Genomic DNA, 12,816 nt, shown 5'->3' with positions numbered 1-12,816 from the left:
TGGAAATTGGTGATGGCAAAGTTCACCTGCACGCTCTCTGCCAAGGCAGGGCTGTCCCCTCCAGTACCCTGTCCAGTCTAGTTTTAAATGATTTGTGCAATGGGGCTTCCACCCCTTCCTTACGGGGACTATTCCACAGGCCTACGGAGCTTTGCTCTGCAGGCCTGTGTTATGGAAGTCAAACTAGCTGATCACAATGGTCCCTTCTGGCCTTAGAACCCATGAATCTTGGATTCTATGAAAGTTTTGGGATATATGGCCTAAATTTTCCTGACCTAGTTATATCCCCTTGGTCTGACCTAAGTAAATCCTTGGGTTTTGCAGTTACATACCTCTATATTGCCAAAAGACACATACTTAACCCTTTCAGCCTCCCCAGCCCAGTGACCGCTTTTGCTGCTCTTCCCTGAATTCCCATCCATTTGCCAATGTTTTTCTGGCCGGGTGGTGCCCAAAACTGCAGACAGTCCACAAGGTGAGCGCCCACCAGACCCGTCAAGAGAGAAACGATCACCTCCAGAAACATCACATTAGGGCTGGCACTTCTGCATCCTTCAGGAATTCCTTTCCTCTCCCTTCCCTACCTGGGAGGAACAGGCGTTTCAGCCAGATGCGTTTTCCAGGATGGGATTCCTCTCACATGCTCATTGGGTGCTGCCAGTCCAGTAGATTCTCTCCCTGATGAGGAATGCAGCATTCAGGCACTGGACTATAATCAATAACTAAATGTGTAGTTCCCTCCTAAACGTTTCTTCCCTTGATCTCTGTGCAAAACCAGCCACTAACACCAGTGAGCATGCACACATTCCTAGACTTTAAAGCCAGAAGGGATCTGACCTCCTGTATAACACAGGCCAGAGAAGATTCCCTCTGCACTGCAGTAAATATGTATTTTTGGATGTGCACCATGGCCCACAGACCATAATTAAATACAACGCTTGACCCTCAAGTCCCAATGAATTTGACACCTTGGCCAAGACTCTAGTCAGACTAGGACACAGAGTTCCAACTATCCTCCTACACCGCTGACACAGGTGGATTGGTCTTAGCATGCAGAGGGAGAATCAGTGTTCTAATGCGACTGCAGCTTTAAATCCACTGTCAAAAGCTTATTCTTTCACAAAGATTCACACTGTTCCCCTTGAAGTCAACAGGCATTTTGGCCACAACCTTCAGCGGGAACATGATCAAACCCTCAAAGAGGGCAATTAAATCTAAACTGTGTCATTACCACCCCCTCCCTGTAAGGCAATGTTGGCTCAACAATTTAAACTTGTTTAATAATCATAAAAAAAAAAGGAGGGGGGGGGAATCTAGAACTCAAGAAAAATAAAAGCGCAATAAAAAAAAATACATTTCTCAGGGTTGTGCCTTTAGGACTTAAGAGAACAGATGAGAGGAGGAAAGAAAATAATAAAGGAGAAAGAGTTACACAAAGCTCTGAGATGGAGGAAGAGAGGGAGCATGCTGTAATGGTCAAAGCACAGGACAGGGATCCAGGAACTCCAAGAATCTAATTCCAGCTCTGACACTGACTTGCTATGTAACCTTGGGAATGTCACGTAGCTTCTCTGTGATGGAGTTCCCTCACCCATAAGCCTTGTGAAATTGGCAAGAGTCCCATTAGGATATCGGTAAAACACGTGGAATGCTGGGTTATTAATGAAGTAGCCACGTCTTACCACTCCACTTTATTTGGTTAAAGCACCATTAGGAGCATTTTTCTTCTCTCTTGGTAACATTAACACATCCACAGTAATTTTTCTTAGGCTTTTTTCTAAAATTATTTCCCCCCCCCCTTGAAAACAGGCAGTGATGGATTTTCCCTTTTGACTGGTGCATGTAGCAAGTACATGAAGAGAACTTCTCTGTCTGGCTTTTCCTATTCCTTTGCATGTTTTTCTGTTGTAAAAATATGGGTTTTCCTAAGAGCAAGGAGAATTCATGCCAAGGGAGGACAGAGCTTCCAAGTTTACGCATAAAGAACCAAGGAGAGAAAAGACTGTAACATGCACTGTTCAGGGTAAACAGTGTTATAGTAATACTTAGCACTCTTCATCTTCAAAACACATTACAAAGTCACAGTGCCCCATTTTACAGATGGGGAAACTGAGGCAGAGAGTGGCGAAGAGATTAGACCAAGGACACACAGTGAGTGCGTGCCACAAGTAGATTTAGAACACAGGAATCCTGACAACGCTCCCCTCCCCCCCCCCCCCCCACAGTTCTATGCTCTATCCACTAGGCTTTGAGCACTTGAATGGAGTAGAGGAGGGCGGCTGCAAGCAGTCAGATGGAGCTACTGGCACAGGGCCGGCCCTAACTTATGGCAGTGGAGGATAGGACGTAGTTCTGCTCCACCTACCACACTCCCTCCCGCCCGTGCCCCACCTAGTCTCTCTCTCCTTGCATCAAACATAGGCAGCAGGGCTGCCTCCATCAGCAGGGAGTTCCCCTGCCCACAGAGAATTCTCCACCGGTTGCTTTCAGGCCACTTTGTGCGGCCTGTGCAAAGCGTCCTCGGCAGACCTGAGAACCCGACCTGAGCTAGCTCTGCCTGAGCTAGTGCACAAAACACAGAAGCGTGGACACTGCAACACAGACAGTGGCTCCCACCCAAGGGGTTTGGCAGGCTTGGACTTGAGTGACTATCCTGAGGTGCCGTCTGTTCTGAAACACCCACACTACTATATTTAGCACACTCGCTGAAGCAGAGCTAGCGAGAGTCTGTCTGCCCGGGCTGGGAGGCACGCCCCTAGCTCCAGGACAGACGTATCCAAAGAGACTTGCCCAAACTCACACTGTGTAGATTTGAATTCCAAATGAAAACTTTAACCTGCCACCCCACCCCAAGCTTCAGAGAAGCCACTCAAAGCTAGGGAGCTGACAAACGTGAAATAAATGCACCACACTACGGTCAGGTCTACACGACAGACTTAGACTGGTATAATGACGTCGCTCAGGGGCGTGAAAAATCCACCCCCCTGAGCGACGTCGTTATACCAAACCAACCCCCCATGCCGCTGGGCTGCTGTACGGGATGACAAGCCCTAAATGAATATATTACATTAAAGATGAGAAACTGAACTGGAAAGTAGCTGCCACCTCGTAGGTGCTTCAGGGAAAGGTATTGGAAGTGGTGCTTTTCCATATGACTTTGTACTGAAGTAATGCACCTGCATGCCTCCAGGGGTCGCTACGCTGTTGGACATGCCAGCTTCCTGATTACAAATAAAACTAAGGTCCTAGCCGCTTTTGGTTTTTTAAGACAGATGGTGCTTTTCCAAAGAGTTTGGGTGTTAAACCATGGTGTCCTGACTAAATACCAACTCTAGCACCTATATTCTGCTTCCTCTCACTGAAATTCCCCGTGTACTTTCATTTGACTTTAGCATTCTTTTTTATTTCCAGGCCTAAATTGTTGCATGGTGTTGCTGTGTGCTGTTAAATAGCTGTGGAGTTCTCCCCCAGAGATGGCCACATTTCAGTGATGGATATATGTAGTTTATACAGCACTCTTGTAGCCTACATACCATTTCAGTCACACAGAATTTCAGAAAAAAAGGGGCCACAGAGATCACAATTTCAAACTGACCCTGATCCCAAATAATATCTCATTTCAAAACTGAAGCGGAAAGTAGCAGCTATTTAACAGCCATAGTAACACTACAAAAGTGTTTCCAATGGGAAGTGAAGAAGAATATTGACAGGTTTCAGAGTAGCAGCCGTGTTAGTCTGTATCCGCAAAAAGAAAAGGAGTACTGCATCCGATGAAGTGAGCTGTAGTTCACGAAAGCTTATGCTCAAAGAAATGTGTTAGTCTCTAAGAAGAATATTGTATCCACTTGAAACCACACAGGGAATATCAGGGAGAGCAGACACAATACAGTTACCAGGACACCATGGCTAGCACCCTACTCTTAAGAAACATGCTATTTATCTTTAAAAATTAAGGCCCTGATTCAACAAAACTGCTCTATACTGGAAAATTAGATTGGGGCTAGATAGATAGATACTAGATATTCCAGTATAGACCAGCCTAGATAGGGGCTGGTCTATACTGGAAAATTAGATTGACCCAGCTACGGCACTCAGGGGTGTGATGAATCCACACCCCTGAGTGATGTAGTTAAGCCGACCCCAGTCCCTGTGTAGACAGCCCCAGGTCGATGGAAGAATTCTTCTTCAGCCAACCTAGCCACCACCTCTCGGGGAGGCAGATTACCTACCCTGATGGGAGAACCCCTCCCGTCGGCGTAGGTAGTGTCTGCACTGAGGCACTACAGCAGTACATGTTTCAAGTGCAGACAAGCCCTTAACCACCTTCCTCCCTCTGTAGGTTGCTCCAAGTGCTTTGCTGGGATTATTCAAGTGCTTAAATTTAAGCATGTGTACCTCAGGGCTTTGCTAAACCAGGTGCTGGAAGTGGTAGGCCCTTTTTCATCAGAAAGGCGCTCCCAGGAGCACAGCACCCCCTATGCCAGGTCAGGCCAGGCCTTTAGGAAGAGCACCACCTTCCGTTTCACTGGCACCACTTCCGGGAGCACCTCTTAGTGGGTGGCAAAGCCTTTACATTTTTATTGCCCCCACCGCTGACACATACCTCTCCTCTCTCTTAACTCAGTCACATGGAAAACCTATACCAAGTTTTTTTTCTGTTTTTGGGAACTTATGGAGACAAATTTGCTGACTTCTCCCCACCCTTCCTTAAAATCTCAGGGAAATCCCTCAGCATCCGAACTAACTTGCAAGTACGTTGAACACACCGGATTGCTACTAGAATGGCAGGGCTCTTGGGAATCACTCTCTCTCCTTATAACTAAGCCACTGTGTTCCCAGACTGGGCACTCATCCACACCAATTTACCGTGAAATTTAAAAATAGGACACCAGGGGACTTTTTCAAGGTACAAATGCACGTTCCCTGAGGCAGAGGGAAGCTATGTAGCAACAATCCAAATGTGTATTTATCTATCTCGATTTATCGCCTTCGGTTCACAGATCTAACCCCCTGAAAACATTATTCCCCATTCTACAGACAGGGCAGCAGAGGCAGAACGAGGTAAAGAAATTTGCACCAGATCACACAGCAAGCCTGTGGTAAGGCCTGTCTATCCTGACTCCGTGTTTACCACTAGACCACGCGTCAGCCCATAGACCACGCCTCCTGCTTTCAATAACTTGCACTCAAACACTGCCAGTGCCAAGAACTCTGTTCAAACAGTGGATTCTGGATTATCAGTGGCATTTTTATTCCATGCTGTTTGAGGGGCTTGACAGTTTAAAGACTTCCCCTTGCACCAGCCCAGCCCTACTCCTCCATACAAAGAAAGGCTGGGATATAATGCACACTTCAGTATCTCTCCATAAAGTTTATTTTTTTTCCAGATACCTTGTAAATTCTATTCACATGACCCTTCCCTGCAGGTTTTACTGCCGGCCAAGCCCAGTCCTCTCCCACTTTAAAAGGTCCCGCTCATCTCCCCTATGCAAACAAACAACTACTGAAACCAACAGGGCTGCAAGGTTCCTTTAACTTGTGCTAATCTTTCAGTGCAGCACCTGGCTCTGATCCAGAAGAGGGGGTTGGGGTATTTTTGACTTGCAAAAAGAGTTTAAGAGTAGGGAGCTCAGGAACGCCAGCACCACATCTGCTTTCAGGAGACCCTGTACGGTGAAACGTGGATCTTCTTTCAACCCCATGTCCCATACTGCGTGGCCTGTGATTATGAAGTGTACATGCTAACACAGCTACTCAGCTGAAAAGAGGACTGCTGAGGGGCTTTAGCTGAACGCTACAGGGTGAGTGGAGACGGTATTAGGATCGATCGCTGTGAAGTCCACTGAGAGCCACACCCCACTTAGAAGAACAAGGGGGAAACCCCTGTGAAAACTTCCGATGGCAGCTGAGCTGAAATGCTAGGAAACAAGAACCCTTCTGAGAGGGAAGCTGTTCAGATTTGTGCTGGACAGTCATGAACACGGCTCCAAAAAAAGGGAGGCTAAACAACCTACAGCAATGGCATTTGAAAGACCCTACCTCTTACATACAGCAACTGCAGTTTACCAAGGTGGGGGTCATTATACCCATATTCCAGATGAAAAAACAGAGGCATATAATTTCTCTCTGACCTGCCTACAGCTACAAAGCAAGCTCTGATGGCAGAACTAGGAACGCAGTGTCTTCTGCTTAGATGCCCACTACTTAGACTCTGACCCGTATGAACACTGCCGACTAATGCACACAGTGCCTATCAGTTGCTAGCAACCACACTTCACACAGGTGAGAACCAGCAGAGATCCAGAATTATTTCTTGAACACTGAGCATACACTTTGGAGGCAATTGTCAACGTTCGGCTTCAAACAAGCAGTGGGGAAGACATCCGTCCGTCTTCAGCCTTTCCACACTGGATTCATATACTAATAAATAACAGCAATGCTTAGGTGCTTAACTGGGGTCTGAAAACTCTTTACAGAGAAGGTGAAGTAACATTCACTCAATTTTACAAATGGGGAAACTGAGGCACAGAGGTGAAACACTTTACCCAAATTCACACAACAAATCCACAGCAGAGATCGGACTAGACCCCCAGTTCCACATTCTAATCACTAATGCTCCCCAGTCAGAACACCCAAATGTAGCAGGAAAGTAATTCTGCTATTAGCATTTGCATCACAGAAGTGACTAGAAGCCCCTCCCGTACTGAGCAAGGTACTGTACAAGCACATTACAGAGCCACGGTCCCTGCCCCGGAGAGCTTACAATCTAAACTGCTGCCTACTTTCTTAAAAACAGAAGTTTGTAGGTTTCATCATCTTGGAAATATCAATTAGCACACGCTAAAGCCAAGCTCACATAACACAGTATCCTACTGCACTGAAGTCACTGGAACTACTCATGGTGTAAAACGTTACTCAACATGAATAAGGGTGTCAAAAGTGAAATCGTACTGTGACCGACTGAAAAACGTCTATAACTTCTGCCTCCTCAACTCCACTAACTCACATTTATACAGTGCCTTTCTTCCAGAAGGATCAGAAAACACTTTACAGACTATGGCCCCAATCCTGCAATCTGTTGCATGTGTCGTGGATGCCTGCCCAGACCCAGTTGCAAGATTTGGGTCCTATATTCAAAACCTGCTTCAACCAACACTGAAGTGCAACCACCACTGAGATGGAACATGGCTGCTATTTATAATTATGATAGATGATATATATGATAATTTAGGACAGGAAGTGAAAAATTGCATCACCTATTAAAACTGCATGGGGAAAGTTTAAGAAAGAAAACTAAGTGGCAAATCAAAATTTGGCCAGGACCCCCACTCCTGCAGAAAATGCCCAGGAGTTCCTTAATTACAAGTGGGTAAGACTCAATTTCACAGCATAAATCTGGCCTTTACTTATTCTTATTAAATGCATTTATTAGTGAGAATAACAGCCGGCCTCTCTATATATGTGGGAGGCAGTGTGGTCAAGTGGGCGGTGCAGTGGATCGGGTTTAACTCCTGGCTTGCTGTCTGGCCTAGAGCAAGTTCACCTTCACCTATCTGTGCTTCAGCGTTCCCATCCTTAACATTACAAAAATTATATTCCCCTTCCCTTGTAAAGAACTCTGAACGTGACGGATAAAAAGTGTTATACACCACTCAGATATTACCAACTCCAACAGGGGCAGAATTGGGCTCTTGGCTTGGAATATTTCAAATCTTTAGAATCAAAGGTTCAAATCCCAGCTGAGACAATTCACCCCTTCATCCTTCTAAGGCACATAAATTCAGTTCCCCCTACTTTACTGAACGAGGATCTGTCAGATGAGACTTTAAAAACCCAGCTCCTGCCTGCTCTTCATGGACACTGAAGATCCCATGGTGTTTTAGTAAAAGAAGAAGCACTTTGCTCCAGCACCCTTTCCCAAAATCTCCCTTTCATTCTGCTATGTTGCCTGCTGCCCTCCCTCTCAGAGGGGGCTGCATTTTAGCCATGCGGCCTGTATTCATTCATGGTCTTTGAAATGCTGTTGGGATCCTTCCGATTAGAAACACTTTTTACTGTCCCAGCTTGGAGGATGCCAGAGAGCCCTGTTAAAACTGGGGCTAAGCTGACGACAATGATGACAAGTTTCATCTCCACCCATCTCTCTCTCATGCACTGAAGTTACAGAAAACTTCAGACTTGCCATTTCGTACTCTGCTGCATTTTTCCGAAGGCCTTAATTTAGGGTGGGTAGGGGTCTCTGGCCCTCCCTTTGGGGCTTGGACGAAAGCCTGAGTGTGTGTGTGTTGGGGGGGGGGGGGGAAATCTTGCCCATTTCACTCCGGTGTGAATGTCTGTGTTGCTGCTGAGTTCAAGAAGGAGATAAGGATTTTGAGGAGAGAGAATTTTTAATTGGGCAGTAAACATATATAAACACTCATACACCTACACATTCACCAGGCTGTCCCTAAAACAGCAGCAGCCCCACCACCCTAAGAAAGCCCCTCAACCAACACCAGCCATCTGCTAGCATTTGAGAAAGACAGCCGGCTCTAAGGGGTTAAGGTAACAGAGTCTGGGAAGGAAAAGGTGGAGATTTGCTACTTTCTCAAAACCAAGCCTACAGCTGGCAAACTCCCATCTGATACCCTCAGCACATGACTGCAAAGGGGCAGGGATGAGTCTACAGGAGGGGCTGTGGCACGCTTGCAAAAGGGCAAGGATGGGAACACGAGGGGCATGCAAAGCGGCATGGGGGGGCTGTAAGGCGGATTGTGGAATGCATGCAATGGGGCAGAGCAAGAGTGTGGCAATCATTCAGGAGAGAGGAGAGCAACAGAAGGGGGTGTGGCACGTCAGAAGGGGGGTGTGGCATGCCTGCAAACTGGCGGACAGAAAAATATGAGAGAAGGAGTGGCCTGCACGCCAGGGGACTGGGGAGCACTGGGGAAAACGCTGAAGTGCATGCAAAAGAGGGCAGTGGGGTACAAGGGATTGACATGCAAGCCGATGAGCTGGAAGGGGTCTGGAAGGCATACAAAGAGTCATGGACAAGCGCAAAATGCATGCAAAGGGCAGAGACAAGGGTGTGGCATGCATTGTAAAGCTCCAGGAACAGAGGTGCTGCAGGAGGTGGGTGTGCGTGTGTGCACGAGGGCAGGAGTGCGGCAGAAGGGGGAGGCGTGGCGTGTGTGCACAGGGCCCAGGAGTGTAGCAAAATGGCGGGGGCGTGGCATGTGTGCACCAGGCCAGGAGTGTAGCAGAGCAGGGGGTGTGGCATGCGTGCATAAAACGGGGCAATAGTGTAGCCAGGAGGGGGCGTGGCACCCATGCAATGAGCAACAGTACAGCCAAGAGGGGGTGTGGCACGCATAAAACAGGGGAAGAAGTGCAGCCAGGAGGAGGTGCCCAGAGCAGGAGTGCAGCAGGGAGGGGGTAGGGCCCTGGGGCAGGTGTGCAATAGGAAGCAGCATGCTGTACGTGAGGGAAGAGGTGCCAGAGGAGGCCTGGCATGAGTGCAAAGGAACAGGGAATGGGTGCATGCACAGAGGACTGAGGAGTTAACAAGCAGGGGGACACTGGGGTGACATGCAGCAGGCACTAGGGAAGCATGGGGGTTATGTGCAGAGGGAAATGGGGGGATACTCAGAAGTAACAGGTGAGTTTCCAAGGATTTGCACAGTGGGAAATGGAGACAGGCCCAGAAGAGGAATAGAAATACCTGGACAGTGCTACGTGCAGGAGGAAATGGGGTGATGCACAGGGGGACTGACAGAGGTGCCACGGAGGGAGCTGGGGGTGAATGAGGGAATGGAACTACAGGGTGTGTTGCACACAGAGGAAACGGGGTGCATAAGGGAATGGGGACAAACGGGACAGCTCCACGTGGGGGGAATGGGGGTGCAGTAGGCAGATGTATACAAAGGGGAACAGAGGGTGTAGAGCAGGTTGAGGGCAAAGGGGCTAAGGGTGCATGGAGAAGCTGGACACAGATGGGAACAGAAGGGGCATGAGGAAGCTGACATGGGGGGGCGGGGGTGCACGGCGCGGTGACACCCAGCGAGGGAATACGGAAACAGGGACTAAAAGGGGAGGTTGCATGCAGGGAGGAATAAGGTTGTACATGGCGGGGAAAACTGGGGGTGCATGCAACGGGGGAGCACGGGGCGGGTGTATGCAGCGGGGGACTATGGGAATAAGGGTAAAGGGGCCACTACATGCAGCGCAGAATGGGGGGGTGCACGGGACGGTTGTGTGGCGGGACAATACCGGAACAGGGGGTGCGCGACGCGGCGGGGGAAACAAGGGGTGCGCGGGGCTGCTGCACGCGACAGAGGGTGCACGGGGCGGGGGGAACGGGGGGGTGCACGGGGAACGCGGGGTGCACGCGGCGGGGGGGACGGCGGGCGCACGGGGAACGCGGGGTGCACGCGGCGGCCTGTTGCAGCCCCAGCGCGCGCACACACCCCCCCGGCCGCCCCGGTCGGTGCCCTGCAGCCCGCGCTGCCGAGCCCGCGCCTCCCTCTCTCCGCCTTGCTCCCTTCCCCCGCCTTTTGCAGGCAGCGGCCCCCCGGGGGCGGCTCCCCGCAGTGCCCCGGGCCCGGGGCCCGGCCCCCCTGCCCGGCCGCGCGGCGCGGCACTTACCTCCCGCTCCGCTCGCTTCGCTCGCTCCCTCCCGAGCTCGGCTTGTTTTGAAATTAACCTTCCCCTTCCCCCTCCCCGAGTCCCCGGCACAGGCTGCCTCACGTACGCGGCTGCAGGCAGCCCCCGGCCTGGAGTCCCGGCCGGGAAGGGACTGCGGGGGACTCCACTGGCCACACACCACAGCTAGAGACGCAATGCTCGGGGAGAGAGCTACAGAGCCAGGGGAACAGGTGTGTACAAACACACACACACACACACACCAGACACACACACCCCGAGACAGCGGTAGGCAGAGAACAGCTACCACTGTGGGGCCAGGGACACAGCGGGAGCTACCTCGACCTACACAGACACCGTCCTAACAGGGAGACACTCAGCTGCCGGCAAACACGGACACGTGGGAACACACACTAGGCTTGGTCCGTGCAGACAGAGGCATACAGCTAAGTAGATACACAGGGCCGGATCTTCGGAGGTGCTGACTATCTTTCGTTTGCATTTGATTCCTTTGGAATTATAGGTGCTCAGCACCTCTGAAGATCAAGATCGCGGCACGGCAAGGCACATATACATACACCCACATACACATGACTCCATGGGTCCCACTCAAGGCCCGGTACAGCAGGCATACGTACACACACGGTGCATATACATGGCTGGATGCCATCACACATATATGCAGCCTCATCTGTGTGTGCCCGCACACATATAATTTGCCACACACACCGCCACACAATGTAATCAACTATGTTAATCTTTTATTGGCGTGGCAAGCTGTACCAGTGTAGACCGCCGCTAGGTAGCCACAGAAAGAGGCACAGCGGTGCACCCAAAGACAAGCATGGTCTCTTGCAGGCAGGAGCAGCCAAACCCCAACGATCTTCCTTGCAAAGAAAAACAAAGTTGTTGTTGCACCCTTATTCCCAGAGGTGCTGGAACGACGGGTGCTGGGGACGCAGCGGCACCCCTGTCTTGAAGTGGTTTCCATCATATGCAGGGTTTACAGTTTGGTTCAATGGCTGTGGGCACCCCCACTCTACACATTGTTCCAGCACCCCTGCCTATTCCCCATAATAAGAAAAGGAGGACTTGTGGCACCTTAGAGACTAACCAATTTATTTGAGCATAAGCTTTCGTGAGCTACAGCTCACTTCACCGATGAAGTGAGCTGTAGTTCACGAAAGCTTATGCTCAAATAAATTGGTTAGTCTCTAAGGTGCCACAAGTCCTCCTTTTCTTATTGCGAATACAGACTAACACGGCTGTTACTCTATTCCCCATAATGGTTACTCTCAAATACCCTGGACACCGCTCAAGCCACTTTGCTGGTCACGTCTTTCTAGAGGAGAAGGAGGCCAGGAAAATTCATCCTCCCACCTCCCTTCCAAGCTATTCCCTGATCCAGGCCAGGGCTGGCTGAAGTGCAGCCCCCAGGGGCCAAACACAGTCTGCGGAGACAGAGTTATACCTCATGGCCCTCCCTCTTTCAACCTCCACTGGGACCAGGGGTATCTGGAGTTGGAGATGGATGCACAGATGCCGAGACCCGTGGCCTGTATGGTGGAACCAGCAGCTGGGACCAGTTGTCTCCATGGGCCACCCCTGCATTAAAGAGGGGGGGCATGTGATGCAGCCACTGGTGCCCTTCCGTCAGAGCAGGTGCAGCTCTGGGTTTAGCAGCCCCTGTAACTTTGGACAAGGGCAAACTTGGGCATCCTCCCTTGTTCCATGGTTACCTGCCGCCTCGACTGCGCCGCATGCTTTACCTTGGTCTGCGCCCTCCAGGAACGGCCCCTGGCCCATCCCTCGGGCTGCCGGCCCAGGAGGCAGCGCCACGCCGCACACGTGGTCCCAGCGCCGGGATTTGCCTCTTGCCGGCTGCCGGCCGGGTTAAAGCGCTTCGGGAAGGTCTGGTGTAAACAAGCTGCCCACATGCTCAGCCCCTTCCCGCGCATTGGCTGCCCGGCTCCCTTTAAATACACGCCCCCACCGGAGCCCGCAGAAAATAAACAGCGCGGGGCTAGGGCGAGCTTGTCGCGGCTTCCCCCTGGCTCCTCCCTTGCGAGTCCTGCACCAGTCCGCCTGTGGCCTGACACCCAAGCCGGGACAGCCAGGGCTTTTGGGGGGTGCGCACTCTGCGGAATGGCAGCTGGGGGGGGGGAATCCCCTCGCCCCCCGGTTCCTGCATCCAGT

The 12,816-nt window shown here is 50.7% G+C and overlaps 1 protein-coding gene across 3 annotated transcripts in view; it reads right to left on the bottom strand.

The window, feature by feature from the left end:
• Positions 1–12,536, bottom strand: part of ZNF395 (zinc finger protein 395) — a 44,398-nt gene extending 31,862 nt beyond the window's left edge. The window contains exon 1 of one of the 3 annotated variants that reach the window (XM_074947390.1): positions 12,360–12,536. The gene's annotated coding sequence lies outside the window, so the exon portion shown is untranslated. Of the gene's footprint in view, positions 1–10,623; positions 10,678–12,359 lie in introns of those variants that run through there. The other 2 variants (XM_074947388.1, XM_074947387.1) reach the window with 2 other exon arrangements.
• Positions 12,537–12,816: the final 280 nt, after the last annotated feature.

The sequence above is a fragment of the Natator depressus genome, chromosome 3 (assembly GCF_965152275.1).
Source record: "Natator depressus isolate rNatDep1 chromosome 3, rNatDep2.hap1, whole genome shotgun sequence".
Classification (NCBI taxonomy): Eukaryota; Metazoa; Chordata; order Testudines; family Cheloniidae; genus Natator; species Natator depressus.
This window is presented reverse-complemented; position numbering and strand designations above follow the sequence as displayed.